Genomic DNA, 14,720 nt, shown 5'->3' on the forward strand with positions numbered 1-14,720 from the left:
ACAATGACGGGGCTCAAGAGACAGTTTGAATAAATAATCTCGTACTCGCGCGGGGTACTTAACGCTCAGAGAAAACACACTTCAACTCCTCACCCTTACAGGACCTCCAACTGCTGAGTTATTTACACAAACAGAGAGACTGACGAACAACAAACAACTGAGATTTACGGTCCAGTAAATGTCACGGGATTAATTTGCAAATTTTAAGAACCTCTTGATAATAAGAGACCAAAAGCCTTCATTTCAACTCAAGAAAAGGAAACATCGCTTTATTTTGTGATTGTTTAAGAGTTTGTTTTAGGCTCGTCTTTAGACTTTTGAGTTTGGTCCAGTGTCGAAGGAGCCTGGGACCACGAACCGGACCAAAGGTCCAACCAAAAGAGGTGCTTTCAGGCTGGATCCAACTGGTACGCTTCACTTGTAGAGTGAAAATACTTTCTGGATGGTTCGGACCAATTACAGGTAGTTTCGGCAGCATCTCATCACGAATTAAAGAAAACACCAAGAAAAAAAACAACTTAAAAGTAAAAAGAAAATGTGCCGCAGTAGCACACAGTCCTTCCTGTAATTTGGTCCGACGAAGAAATCAAAATCTAGCTTGAAGAATGCATAAAAATGCTGAAACGCTTGTAGTCGCGGCATATTATTGATATCTTTGAGCCTTGTTTCAGACTTTAAGGGAAGAATAAACGGGCTGGAACGGGAAAGCAGATATTTGAACAGTAAATCGTGCAAAGTTCTGCCAGCAGAGTTTCAGAATAAAAGCACCATGTTCCCCTTTAAGGCGACCCATCAGATGCTTCATCAGCGACGTCTGACTCAAGCCAACAGTTTCAACACCGAGACGTTCTGGAGATTCATTCGATATTTGACGTTTGATGTTTTCATCAGACACCAGATCTGACTGGATGTTTCCTCGTCTCGGAGGCTACAGAGGAGCTTTAAATCAGAGAAGTTCTGCCCGTAACATCTGATTGATGCTAATGGTTTACCATTACCATCCGTGATTGCTTCCGTTTCTTTACGGCTTTACGGTGTTCCCCCTCGAAACCTCGTCGAGGTTTTCTACATGTCTATCAGCTCGTAGATCTTTCTGTCCTGCTGGCTTGCCGTCAACCTTCAGGTCCTGGAAAACACTCTTTTCTCCTTTTTACAACAAGTTGCAACTGGCTTCAACGCCTTCAAAAAAATATCAGCCGCACCGAACGAAAGCCCGGTAATTCTACAAAATCTCCAACAAGCAGAAGGAACACAAAGATCTCTCGGGGTGTTTTCACAGATTACACATGTACTTCCTCTGCTGAGACACTGGAGGTAATCCAGGGAAACTTCCTGAGTGGAAAAGCTTTTCTTTTCTTTTTCTTTTCTTTTTTTTTGGTCCTCGCCGTCTCTGTGATGGAATTATGTGCACCGAAATTAGAGTGCAAATTTGAATCAAACCTCTGAGCTAGATCTGTGGGTTCTTGGCAGCGGAGGGGGAACACAACAGGATTCTCGCACATATGCCGCGCACACATCGGCGAGAGGCTCAGCGCGCTGCCAACGCCAAAGTGTTCATCACTCTCCTCCCACTCCTTTTCATAGCGCAGAACAGGAAAAAAAAACACACAAAAAACACAACTAGCGAGGCACCAGAATAAACCTGGACCAATCAGCAGCGAGGATAAAAAAAAAAAAAAAAGAAAAAGCAGACGTTCAAGGAGAATTAAATGCCCCCCATTGATTGGCCGCGGCGCTTCGGTCCCCTCTGCACGGTCCTCTGATCGATACCTGAGAGATAAGCAGCCGTCAGTTACTGACATCGGTGATGAATAACCGCCGCGCCGCTGCACGCCGGCTGATGACTTCTCGGTCGAGACTCACCGCAACAGCTCGGGGCCAGAACGCCAAGGGCAGAGTCGGACCGGCCGGCCGAGCGTCGCCATCGCAACGTCAAAGATGGCATCAAGCCGTCAAACCAAACTGCTCTTTACTCCGCTACACGATTATTATTTTTTTGATTGGCCGACATCCTCACCTGTGCACCGCCTAACGACCCGGGGTTAAATCTCCTGGGAAGAGTGTGTGTGTGTGTGTGGGGGGGGGGGGGGCGTAACTCGGCAACGAGGATACATTACCTGAAAACCGCCGCTGTTATCGCTCTGTTTGTTTTTCAAAAGACAATAATGAAATAAATAAAAGAAATAAAATGGTTGAGAGAAAATGAAATGATGGCGTGGCGGTGTTTTGTGAAATTGTGCTGTCAAACGTTTCTCCTTTCTAATTTCCTGGAGCGCAGATGATGGAGCATGTGCGCTGACAGCTGAATCAGATAAAACGGGGGGGAAAAATTAATAATAAAAAAAAGACGACTTGTCTTTTTACACCTCACGGACGTTTTTAGGCGCCGTTTTTACAAATATAATAATAAAACAATTAGTCGGGTGGCAAATGACAGTTGACAGACGCCGTGACCTCGTGGTCGTTTATTGAAGAAGTCGAGACTGACGGATGCAAATACAAAGACGCGGAGATTGGGCGAATGTTTGTTTGCCGGGTTTATTTACTTTTTTTCTAAACGGCGGCAGATCGTAACGACACAAATTAACTCGCAGCTCAAAAGTCGCCGACGATGATGCAGTGACTTTTTCGACAACTGTTGAAGCTATGTATAGAAACTCACAAAGGTCTCAGAGCGAGCCATGCTCCCCCTGTGTGTGTGTGTGTGTGTGTGTGTGTGTGTGTGTGTGTGTGTGTGTGTGTGTGTGTGTGTGTGTGTGTGTGTGTGTGTGTGTGTGTGTGTGTGTGTGTGTGTGTGTGTGTGTGTGTGTGTGTGTGTGTGTGTGTGTGTGTTTGATGGGACCGTCCCAGCACAACTGTCACTTCGCTCCCCTGTTACAGGTGCTCCACGCAGGGGAGCTGGCAGCTCTGACGGACGCCTCCTCCTAGGGATTTATGGGAAATGACAGCTCCCGCTAAATAAAGCCGAAGTGGTCGGGTGGGTGCGGGGGGAGTGGGAGGAAGGGCGGGGGGAGGAGGAGGAGGACGAGGGAGGAAAGACAACGGAAGTTCCAAACCACGAGCACACGGGGCTGACACCAGCTGAAATGTATTTCCTCCGCTCTGCCTGGCAGTCGGGTTGGAAATGTGCTCTTCAGACTGTCGGACCCGAAGACGGAGAGAAGAGGAAGAAGGAGGAGGAAGGAGGAGGAGGAGGAGAAGAAGAAGAAGAAGAAGAAGAAGAAGAAGAAGAAGAAGAAGAAGAAGAAGAAGAAGAAGAAGAAAGAGCCCCGCCCTTAATCTACTCCCTCTGTTTGGGGTAATGGTCTACGAGGTCTCCCTTCCAGAGAAAATCACATTTCTTACATGGCTGCCTCTTGATGAATTATTTCACATTTCACTTACTTACCTTTTCAAAAGTTAATCTACATCAATAACGTTAAAGGAAAAAATTTCACAGCTACAAATGAACAGCTCCCCCCTCCTCCCTCCCCCCACACAAAAGAAAAAAGTCCATTTCAAACTTCATCATTTAACCGTCCGACAGCATATCTGAATGCACACGGGGCCCGGGCCGGGCCGGGCCTGGCGCCTCTGATTTTCTACATATTCAAATATGGACCATCTTTAATTGAGCAGAAACAGCTGTGGAGAACAGTGCTGAACTAATACTGGGGGCTGAAATATCATTACGCTGATGGAAGCCGGGCTCTCTGACTTTTATTGGCAGCTCGCGAGCTAAATGTGCGGTTCAATTCAGAGGCGGCCATCGCTGCACAGGCAAAGTAATCGACTTTGGGACAAAATGGTGTGGAAAATGACGTGCGGGCCTTTTGCCTAAAGCCAACCCGGTGCGGGGCGGAAATCTATCAGTCAGGTGCACACCAACATTGGCATTTTCACAAATGAGATTTAGCCCACGATACCGGGGGAGCTGATGTGCTGGACCAGTGCTTTTGGTGAAAGGAAAAAAAATACAAAATAAACATTTTGAGGCCGTGCAATCTCCCCGTTGCTGAAAATGTCTTCTGCGTTCGGTGCAGTCTGAAACCTCTTTCATGTTCAGATGAAAAAAAAAAACAACAACAATGTTTTACATATGAAACCCTGCAGCGGATCAGAGCAGATTTAGGTCAAAGTATCCTGAACCCTTGCGAGCGTTTGACTGAATTTTTTGAAAGTCTCTAACCTCGTTCAAGTCGGGTTTTTTTTTCTCTCTCAGCCTTGTGGAAAATCAGCTCCCTTTGTTTTCGAGATCAACACCAGATCCACTGCTGTTCCACGCTACTGCGCTCTGAGTATTTTTGGCTCGGCGCTGCCAAAGTTTGGACACAGCCATTTATAATTCTCTCGCAAGGAAAAAGCAGCTTGCTTCTTTTTCCAAACACACTCCACAGGATACAGACCGGGTCCATGCTGTCACGGGGTCCCGCTCACACAATCCCATTATAAGCAGCACAAGCTTTTTCGCGAGCACCAAAGCCCAAAAAAAAAAAAGGGAGCTTCGACCAAGTAAAGCAAACGTTAATCATCACAAGAAGACACAATTAAACAGCAATTATGGAAAAGACCTTTTTTTTTTTTTTTTTGCTTTGGGAGTGTCTCAAGTCTTCCATCAGCTTTTAAAGCTCAGATTCAGAGTGTCTCTCTCCCAGCAGCGAGCCTGGAGGAGCAACAGTCACACCCACACACTTGTGCACACACACACACACACACACACACACACACACAAATACACAAATACACAAATACACTTCCTGAGCCACAGAGCAGATCAAGTGTGCCTGGAGAGCTCTATAGAGAGGCCAGTTTTCCTCATTAGGCCGCGTGTGCACCGCTCTCCAAAAAAAAAAAAAAAAAACACACACACAAAAAAAGCCCTCGCTCTAATCACTGTCAGCAGACCTCGGCTGAAAAACAGATAATTAAACGTCGGCCCGGCCTCAATCGGCTCCCCATGCTAAACAGCTCTGTGTACATATGTGTTGCGCATGTGTATGTGTGTGTGGGTGTCTGCATGTTTGTCTATTTGGAGTCTGTCGATGTAGGAGGGCGCACCCCCCCCCCCCTCTCTCTCTCGCTCCTCCCTCCCCTCCCCCCTCCCCCGGGGGGACCGCGAAGGCTCAAGCCATCCACAACAACGATTTCTCTCCGCCTCTCTCGCGTTAGCTCTCCGAAGAAACATTTGCAACCGCAGATGATGCACAGATTTACAGGAAGAATATCCCGACCGCGCGACAAAAAGCTGTGCATCCATGGCATCTCCATCTCCACTGCCCCCGTCGCGTCGCCCCCAATCCCATCCCCTCTCCACCCCCACCTCCACCTCCGTCCCCTGCACTCATTTATTACGTGGAATGGACTTCTTAATCGTATGCTTTGCAGAGCAGATTTATTTAGGTCCCTTTTTCCTTCCTACAGGCAGTTATTAATACCATAAATATTTGATGATACTTTGCATGACCCTGCAGAGAATGACAAGGAAAGGTATTCAAGGTTAATGCTGCGGGTACAGACTGATTAAATGGTGACTGAGTGGCAAAAAAGCCCACGCAGGGGCCGCTATGAACTTGTTTTTTTATAAAACCAACTAAATAAACATTGTTTTCGCAGACCCAATTTAGCTGCAGGACTTCGAGAAGGTAATTTGCAAAAACACTTTTTTTTCTTGCCCCGTCGTGAAAATAGTTTTGCTTTATTTGTCCAATTTGAGATACCTCTGAGATTACTGCCTCCAACCCAAAATAATGTGTGGCGAGACGCTCGGAGCATTCACAGTGACATTTTTAAAAACTCAATAGCAAACGAGTCGTTCCAGAGAGAAATGGCCCGGTCAGTCGGTGGATAATCAACAGACGTCACCGGTGACAGTTTTCACTGCAGGTCACTGACTGATTAGTCAATTCACAGAAAATTAGGAAACAACGACTTCGATAAAAACGTAACAGTTGCAATCATTTTTGTAAGCAAACCTTCACAGTTTCCAGATTTGTGAACGCTTTCGCGGTGTCAGTGTATTAGTTGATACTTATGAAGGTAAAATTGAATCAAACTATAAAGATTTTAGGTATAGATGACTCAAAATTAACAACATATTCATCAAAAATATGGAATAATCCAAATATACAGAGTGTGTAACAATTAATGCTCCGTAAATAAAGTAGTTCGTTAGTTACAAGTTACAAAGCTAACTAATGACTGCGATAGGTATATCATATTCTTACCTTATACACTTATAGCTATGAAGAAATAGCGAGGGCATGCTGGGAAATACTGACACGGCAACAAAGCTGCACCAGAAGTACTGTTGAATCATGCTCCTCAACACCCAACAAAACAGAACAGCAAAATATTACTCCAACAAAGAGGATCTCTGAACACAAGCTGTAGATAGCTCAGAAAATAAATTCCCAAAATTGAACCCCAGGATATTCCACTCCAGAAATTGGATGTTTTTCACGTTCCTACCTTGTTCACTAATGGTTTTAAATCATGTCTCCATCGAAATGTTCCAAAACGGCATGTTTTACAAAAGCAAATGATTTCTGCCCATGAAATTGTTAAATTTGGTTGCTTTATTCTCGAAAGTCAGGAAGAAATAGCGAAGGCATGCTGGGAAATTGCTAATACGGTAACAAAGCTGCACAGCAAATACCATGAGTAGTGTTGAGTCATGCTCCTCAACACCCAGCGACTCAAAACTGAAATATTACTCCGCTGAAACCCAAGCTGTAGTCGCATATAGAAAATAAACTCCCCAAATCAAATTCTTTCACACTGTTTTGTTTATCTCCAAGATATTCCACTCCAGAAATTTGCTGTGATGTCACGTTCCTACCTTGTACTCTTAAGGTTTTGAATCATATCCTCCCTCCTTTCATGTGTCATGATGTGTTCATTTTAACAGATATTTATTCTCAAAAGCTAGGAAGAAAAATTGAAGGCATGCTGGGAAATGCTAATATGGCAACAAAGCTATACAGTAAGGTATTCGGTAGTAGCACAAGATAAGACATTTTAGGATATTACCATGGGTGCAGAGAAATGTTACAGATCAAATAATCAGCACATTCATTTACTGGTTGCAAATGAGGAAAACAATCCTTATTTGCAACTATTTTTCATTGCGATTGCTTCAGAAAAAAGGCCATAAACAGACACAGATAAATTCTTATATCTACTTTTTCCAAGTTTTGAGCACTACAAACTAAATTCCATTTCCCTTGATGGCTCTTGAAACCTTCGAGACAGATATCTCAAAATCCAGACAAATAAAACCATAACTGTCTGCAAAGATTAATAGCAATAACTGAAACAAGGGAATCCGCGTAGTCTCCTCACCCAAAATTATACTCGTCATTCAAGAAGCTGTTTTGTGAGACAAAAAAATAGTTTTTATTCCTTGCAGATATCTATATCTTTGTTAATCCTCCCAAATGTAGATGGCAGCACTTCACCTAGCAATTACCAGCTCTCTCACAAAGGTTTTTTTGAAGCAAGGCTCTGATTTTTGACTTTCCATCAACAGAAGGAAAAATATCTTCTATATTTGCGACACATGTCCTTCACTGAATTGTGGTATTCAAGAGTTGTTGAATAGGCTCTTCCATTCATTGTGTAAAAAAGCAAACCGCCTCACAAACGCACCAATTAGAGCTTCAACTTTCTGCAACACGTTTGTGTCGAGACTGGAAAACATACGACGGTTTTGCACTTGTAATCAGAAGCGTTTAAATGCTAACAAGTAGGGAAATTCCCCCGCTCATTATTCAAGAAGTGCAATTACTGGCACCCAATATCCCAAAGTCAGGTAGAGTTGGGGTTTTTGTATATATATATATATATATAAAAAGAAAAGTGGGGGGTGGGGCACACAGGAGGAGCTCAGGCCCTTTTCTTCAAGTAGACATAATTTAATCAGTAAAGCATCTGATTAAAATATTTAAAGAGCTCCAGCATTTAACATTTATTGACTCTCCGGATGCGTCTTCCTTCATACATTCAGACATGCCTGAAATCCTCAGCAAAATGATTTGACGCTGACATATATAATTTGACCTTGTCAAAGGCTGATCTCCTTCCCCCCACGTTTCCTGGTGTGCTGCGTAATTGAGCCTTCAGGGAGAGTGGAAAGACTATCTGGCCCCCTCACTTTGTAAGGATCTGTATTGATGATCGGGACTGGTTACCAACTATCTAATCGATAAGTGCAGATGCACGCTCGGATAGTAATGAATATAGTATGACAGTAGGTTCTCCTGCCTTCACAAGCAGTTTAATAACTGCAAAGATCGCACAGGCTTCCATTAACAGCACCTCTGGGGTAAACACTTTGCAGCTGAAAGATATACGTAATTAAATATGTTGCCTTGCAAAAAAGGCTATTAACTCGCCTTCAGTATATTTCTCAACAATGAAAAGGAACGACGTGGAAAAGATAGATTTAAATTGGTCAGTGGCCGAGTCAGAAGCCTCTCTGCATTTACATGACAGAAATTTGGTTTGAAAGCCACGGGCGAATCCAAAATGAAAAGTTGCATTACTTGAGAGTTTAAATTACTTCTTTTCTTCTTTTTTTTGTGACGTAGCTTTTGTAATCTTCCCCTTCGCCGTGAACGTGGACGCTTTGATGGCGGTTGGTATAAAGCTGCTGGTTCTTGAAACTACGGAGGTGGAAGAGGCTCCATAATTGTCTTGTTTACCTTGATTTAACATTGTGTGTCTGCGTCTATTAAACCACAAGGGTTCAGTAAATTTGCCAAGGCCAGACACGAGAGGATGTCAGTCGGAGGCTCTTTCATTCACTTCTGCTGACACATCGGCAACCGGAGGCTCGTCGGGTCTCCAGAGCCGCTGATGTATCGCCGCATATTTCTAACAGTCAAAATCAATCCCTCATTTAAGATTCAGCAACTTGGAAAACATAAATAATATCACCTATAGCCGCCCGACGTGACAGAAAATCATTATAATTATGAATTTGCAACAAAGACAACCAAGAAAAATGGCAAGAAATACAACTGGAAACAACTAAAAGATGAGGAGTGATTTGATTTCTTTGGAGCTTCAATAGCTTCTGAGGTTCATGTGATTCGTGTTAAACCGCATCATAAAAATGCAAATAGTGCAGCTCTCACTGCAGGTGTTTGTAGCCCAACAACAAATCTAATATATCGAAGGATGTTTAACATATATATCTTTTCATTTCCCCACATTTGCTCATCCGATTTTCACAAGCAAAGTGAGGCGCCGCACAATATCCCGGGCTCCGCAAATGTAATATAAACCTGGATTGCGACGGGCCGGTGGTGATGCAGCTGTGGCATTAGGGCCAATGGGAGCTCTTTAAATGAGAGAGTGGCTGTAAACACCACGTCTACTCCCCCGCCCCCCACCCCCTTCGCCGGCATCACCGGCGAAAGCTGATGACAAGTGCCGAGCAGCCCCTCCTGGGGAAATGCAATCTGTGTCCTCTGCACAGATCCACTGTCTGCACTTCCCCGCATGTAGAGCCGCTATCACATTATCCTCCCCGCTCTCGAAATGGGAGAAGGGAATAGGAAATCGCCTCGGCCAGAGATGAACCAGGAACATAATCAAAAAATAGTGTGGCGCAAAACAGCACAGATCAGCCCCGGCACGCGGACCCCCCTCCCCCCTCCCCGCCCCCCTCTCCCCTCCCCGCCCCCCTCCCATCTCCTTTGGCTGAGCGCTAAACAATAAGCAGCGGGGATAGCTCGGGATTCTGGTGCCATTGAGAAGCAAAGTACGCCCCTTTTTCTTTTTTTTCACCCCTCTGGCATCTATTGGCTTATAGCAGCTTATGCGTTTCAGATGGGAGATCAGAACAGGGACGTTTCCCCTCATGGGGCGATTTCGCATGCCTTTTTTTTTCTATTTTTTTTTTTATTGACAATAAAAAAAATGTAAAAAAAACAGAAGGAACCGCAACCAGACAAAAGAAAGCTCGCAACATGAGGCGGTGAGAGTGTGAAAACATGAGTTGACCTTGCGTGCGTTGCTGCCGCGCTGCTTTTTTTTTTTTTTTCCTCTCAATCAGAGCCAAACAAAAGACACGCAAAAGATGCCGCCGTGCTGACTTTTGGGCAAAAAAAGTCCCTTTAAAAAAAAAAAAAAAAAGTGATTCCATTCAAAAAGAAAAAAGAAAAGTGCGACTGACAGTTTGCTGGATTGTTGTTGTTTTTTTGTTTGCCTTCAGTAACACCAATCGAACCAGAAGACATTAAAACAAACACACACTGCACATTCCTGCACTTTGATTGTCATCCTGCCTGAAACAGACAAAGAGCAGCGGATGGAAGGTGAATCGGTGTGTGTGGAGAGAAGTGACTGCGTGCTTCAAGTAAAATGAAATGTGCCGGACACGTGCGACTGTGTGTGTGTGTGTGTGTGTGTGTGTGTGTGTGTGTGTGTGTGTGTGTGTGTGTGTGTGTGTGTGTGTGTGTGTGTGTGTGTGTGTGTGTGTGTGTGTGTGTGTGTGTGTGTGTGTGAGAGAGAGAGAGAAAGAGACAAAGTGTGTGTGACAGCGTTAAGCCTGAGTGAGAGGTGAAAGGACTGCTGTACTCACAGTTGTGCTCTTGTTTCCCTGTGGTCTGTTCGGCGTGTCAGAGTTTCATCCTCTCAGCGTCTCTCCCTGGGCTGGGCTTCCTCTTCCTCTTCTGACCAAAAGGTGTGAGGAGGAGGAGGAGGAGGAAGAGGAGGAGGAGGTGGTGGTGGAAGAGGAGGAGGAGGAGGAGGAGGAGGAGGGGATGCACGGATTGAGCGCAAAGGAATGAAAAGCAGCGAGAGAAGAGAGAGGAAGAAGAGGAGGGGGTGAGTGAGAAACAGAGAGAGAGAGAGAGAGCGATGGAGTGTGGGGATGGAGGGAGGGCGAGCGGTGGCTCGCGATTGGCCTGTCAGTCCGGGAGAGGGAGCGTCGGTCTCGGCGGTGTCGGGGGGGGGCGGCGGGCTGCCTGCTAAACCCCGGTCGGTCTGCCGGCCGGCGTCTCGGATTTAAAACACCTTCGAGAGGAGGAGAGCCGCTTTGCACAGATTCCTGCGGCACACAACACAGACGCTCACTGGCTGGCTCACGACACACACACTCTGCATCCACATCACACACACACACACACACACACACACACACACACACACACACACACACACACACACACACACAGGGAGAGAGAGAGAGAGGGAGGAGGAGGGAGGGTTGATAGAGTGAGGCAGACAGATTCAGAGGGCCGATGACAGCTTCAAGCTGAAGCTTCTCCTTGGCTCCTCATCAATGACAGGTACTGAGGAACAAGGCACCCCCCCACCCCCCTCCCCGCCTCCTCTCTCCCCCTCCCATTCACACGCCTCTACACACACACACACACACACAAATCCCTCCTCCACATCCAGCCGCCGCCGACCCCACCTCCCTTCCCTTGCCTTCCCCATCTCAATTACCATAGCGGCAGCAGATGTATTGGGCTTGTCAGCTCTCAAGCAAGGCTGTGCAGGAGATGTGGGCTAACTTATCTCATCTAATTTAACCCAGCTACAATCAGACAACACCGTGGGGCTTGTTTAGGGTCGCGCCATTTGGGAGGTGTGTGTGTGTGTGTGTGTGTGTGTGTGTGTGTGTGTGTGTGTGTGTGTGTGTGTGTGTGTGTGTGTGTGTGACGCAGATAAACTGCAATTAGTGCATCCCAGGTCGAAGAGCAGGTTCACACGGACGACATTTAAAAAGAAACACAGAAGAGAAAAACTTAAAACTGTAGAAAAGACTGACGACAAAAGCAAATTGGGGAAGCGAGCAGCTGCAGCCCAGCGTGCACTGATTTAACAGTGATCCACGATGCTGTCAACGCAATCCGACTAATTCTACTGGGCCCACACCCTGAACAGTCCAAAAAAAACAGATTGAGTGCGGAAGGAGAGGAGATTAGTCCCGACGTTTTGTGCCGTCGACGCCCAAGTTTGCAGCCGAATGTCAAGCAACGGTATTTTTCCCTCATTAACCGTCGCGCCCGGTCAACGGCGGGACCGACTTCCAATTGGGCTCGGCGCAACCTCCCTTGAATCCTATCTCCGTCCTCTTCACTCCACCAAATTCAATTAAAAAAGAGAAATTGGCAATTAGATCACTGTTATGATCCTGTAACAATGATCTAATCTGTAATTCATTGGCTGGTGTTCCCCTGGGTGGCGGGTGAGGGTTGGGGGGTTGGCGGGTGAGGGGTGGGGGTTGCTGCTTGATGGAGTGGCTCTGAGGCTCCTTGGCATTCACCTCGGCATCGAGCGGGCGCGGTTTCAAGGAGGGTGGGAGGAGGTGTGCGGGGGACCCCCGGTTGCTACCTGAGGCCTTTGCGGAGTCACCACCGGGGGGGGAGGAGGGGGGGCTCAACTGGCCCGAGGCAAGAGCACGCCATCGTATGCATGAGAGATCATGTGTGTGTGCAGGTGTGGCAGGGGTGGCTGGGTGGTGGGGGTGGGGGGGGGGGGCAGGGGAGGATGCACAGCTGACATGCAAAAAAAAAAAAGCACAAATGTACACAAACAGCAGCTCCTCATGGGAGGCAAAAATCTTACTCCATAATTGAATTAAGTCAATCCCATTTGCTTAATGAAGGGGAGGGAAGTGGTGGTGGTGGTGGTGGTGGTGGGGGAGGAGGGGGGTTGACCTTTCTGGGGGCTTCAGGCTAACAATCACATTGAGACACGTGGGAGTGGGGTAGGGGGTGAGGGGGTGGGGGGTCGAGGCACGCGGTATCTCGCCTCCACCTCTGTGACTGCAGCCGTGTGTGGACCTTCTGCTGCACTGAGCATCTGACCTCCGACAGCCGGGCCACGTTTGTGTGTTTGTTATTTAAAAAGACTTGTTACCCGGCAACGTTTAATACATTAAAGGCTTTTTTTTTTCCTCCCCTGTCCCCCCCCTCTTCTTTTTTTAATCTTATCACCCATCTCGTGGCACTTATATTTAGTCCGGGGAGATAAATGCAGTGTCCTTTATAGCAGACACGCACACCCACACAGACACCGAGCCGGTGGCAACAGGAAAAGCACTTTTTTTTCCTGACTATGGTATATAGGAGTGTGTGGGCTTGCGACACACACACACACACACACACACACACACACACACACACACACACACACACACACACACACACACACACACACACACACACACACACACACGCGCGCGCGCACAGGAACAGTGTGATTGCTCTGCTTCGCTCGTTTAGCACTTCTAAGGCAGAGATCCCCAGAGGCCACCCATCACATCCAGTTACTGTGGCACACAGACACGACCGAGCCCCACCTGCCTGCTCTCACCTCAATCTGTAGGAGGCAGGAGGCGCTCTCTTTCTCGCTCGCTCACTCGCTCGCTCGCTCACGCACACATCGCTCAGCAAAAAGATCAAAGATGCGGTCTCTCTCTCTCTCTCTCTCTCTCTCTCTCTCTCACACACACACACACACTCAAAAAGATCCAGAGGACTTTTCGGCGATTTACAAACTTGCAACATCACCTCCTCGTTTAAAATCGAAAGAAAGAAAGAAAGAAAGAAAGAAAGAAAGAAAGAAAGAAAGAAAGAAAGAAAGAAAGAAAGAAAGAAAGAAAGAAAGAAAGAAGTGTCTGGTGGCTTACTGTTAGAGTCTCCAGGCTCGGACTCTTCACGGGAGGTGTGAAGAGGCCCGTGAGTCCCCAGATAGTAGATCCTGTAGGAGTGGAGAGACGGAGAGAGAGTATTAGCGTTTTCACCGCGGCAACGGTTTGAACACATTTTATGTAATTAATGTTAAAATGAGTAAAAATGTGTCGGCTCGCGAGCAGCAGTGAGAATAACAGATGGAATAAACGCCGACATCAACAGATCCTTTTTTTTTTTCTTCTTCTTCTTCTTTAAATGGAAACGACTATTGAGACTGAGCTGCTTCGACTGTTGAGTCACGCTGACGGCATCGGGTGTGGAGATGAAGATGTGACGGCTCGCTCAGAGGTGCAAGATGCAGAGACAAAGGTGGGACCAGAGGGGTCTGAAAAAATGAGGCCTTCAGCTGCAATACCAGCGAGTGCCACTAGAGGTCGGCTCCAAAAAGCCTCCGGCTCCATAGACTCCCATTCAACTTCTCTCATCAAATCCAAAGTGAATAAAATGTGTCCATCAGTTATCTCGGTGTTGTTAGCTAAAGTCACTCCTTCTTATTAGTTTTCTGGAGGTCCATCTGAAAATAATCCCTCATTCATTAGAAAAGAAGATTCAAGAAGACCAGTTTTTGGGGGCGTATCTGTTTGATTGACAGGTCTGTGGTGCAGTCAGGTTACAGCTATCGGTGGGCGGGACGTAGTATCGTCGGGTTTCCAATCAGATCGAGTCAGAGATGGCTCCTCCCCCAGCTCGTCCAAATATGGTCACTTCCCGCTCCAAACCGCTCCGAACTAGCAAGTATGGCGACGGACAAAAAGTGGATTGGACGGGACGCAGGTAGAGTGGGGAGAGGTGGAGCCGGCGGAGGTCTGGCGGGGTGATTAGTGAGCTTCCCGTGCCGGTTGAGGCCAACTTGTCACAGGTTGACATGGGATGCAATTATAGAAGGGAAGTTTCCCAGCCCCTCAGGCATGTGCCAGCCATGCTGTCAGCGCCGGCTGATGTGTGGGCTCTTGGCACTGCCAAAGGTGTCGCAGGCGCTTATGTGTGCTCAAAACTGCTGCACTCCCATGAAAATTGGCCTCAGCTTTC

The 14,720-nt window shown here is 46.7% G+C and overlaps 1 protein-coding gene across 8 annotated transcripts in view; it reads right to left on the reverse strand.

The window, feature by feature from the left end:
• LOC138634759 (RNA binding protein fox-1 homolog 3-like) overlaps positions 1 to 11,003 on the reverse strand; it is a 371,961-nt gene extending 360,958 nt beyond the window's left edge. For 2 of the 8 annotated variants that reach the window (XM_069721883.1, XM_069721882.1), the window contains exon 1: positions 10,568 to 11,000. The gene's annotated coding sequence lies outside the window, so the exon portion shown is untranslated. Of the gene's footprint in view, positions 1 to 10,567 lie in introns of all 8 variants that reach the window. The other 6 variants (XM_069721894.1, XM_069721889.1, XM_069721886.1 and 3 more) reach the window with 6 other exon arrangements.
• Positions 11,004 to 14,720: the final 3,717 nt, after the last annotated feature.

This window comes from Brachyistius frenatus, unplaced genomic scaffold (genome assembly GCF_029030835.1).
Source record: "Brachyistius frenatus isolate BFR_SWC_R1_liver_20210118 unplaced genomic scaffold, ASM2903083v1 Contig_277, whole genome shotgun sequence".
NCBI lineage: Eukaryota > Metazoa > Chordata > Actinopteri > Embiotocidae > Brachyistius > Brachyistius frenatus.